An 874-nucleotide genomic window follows, 5' to 3' on the forward strand; every position below is an offset into this window, starting at 1 on the left:
CTCCACGGCCGTCACCCGCTTTTCCCCGCGCCAATAATACCGAGTTTGAGCCAGGGAACCTTTTTCTGCTGCTCCCGTTCCCCTGGTTCTGTGTGTGGATTTCCTGCTAGCAGGCCTCAGGCAAGAGCTCACCCTGAGGGGTGAGGGTCCCGGACCCCACACGGCAACTTCTCAGCTTTTGACTCCTTCGGTCCCTCTCGCAGGGATGCAAAAGGGCTGACCACGCTGCCCTGCCAGGTATTTCCACAGCTTGAGCTTTTGGGTTGTTTAGGTTTTTTTCTTTTTTAAGTTCAGGTTTGAGTGATACTGAAAAAGCAGGTTTTCACAAGTGGCTTTACACAATGGCCGTTATCGATAGGAATCTCCACGTTTGTTAACAGTATCCTTCAAAACTTTATGTTTCAGAAAGTTAACTCTTCTTTTTAAAAGTTAATATTACAATTAAATGCCAGGGTGCCCTCTACTGGCTGACAGTATTAACACTGAGCAGTAACAAATACCAAGTATTTGTAACCCAACAGGAACCACGGTCCAAAATGTAAGAGAAAATTGTCAGCTGCATTTAATTTGAAACACGCCGAACTTGTTAAAACCAGATTTGGATCCCTCCCACGTCTTGAAAAGGTGGTGGCAGCATATACTGTGTGCAGTTTAGAGAAAATGGCTTCTCCACTGGCTGCTGACTGCATGGTAGAGCAAACCACATTCATATTGCAGCAGTGAGGCCACAATGCTATCAGCATCAGTTGAAAAAATCCGCTGAAAACCTATTCTAAAGTATGAAAACAGAAAAAAAAAAAAAATGCCCTGTTACATTTTATATGGCTCACCAGATCCTACAAGTTCAGCAGAGATTGAAAAATTCCCGCTGTTT

Source organism: Merops nubicus, unplaced genomic scaffold (genome assembly GCF_000691845.1).
Source record: "Merops nubicus isolate BGI_N331 unplaced genomic scaffold, ASM69184v1 scaffold45616, whole genome shotgun sequence".
Classification (NCBI taxonomy): domain Eukaryota; kingdom Metazoa; phylum Chordata; class Aves; order Coraciiformes; family Meropidae; genus Merops; species Merops nubicus.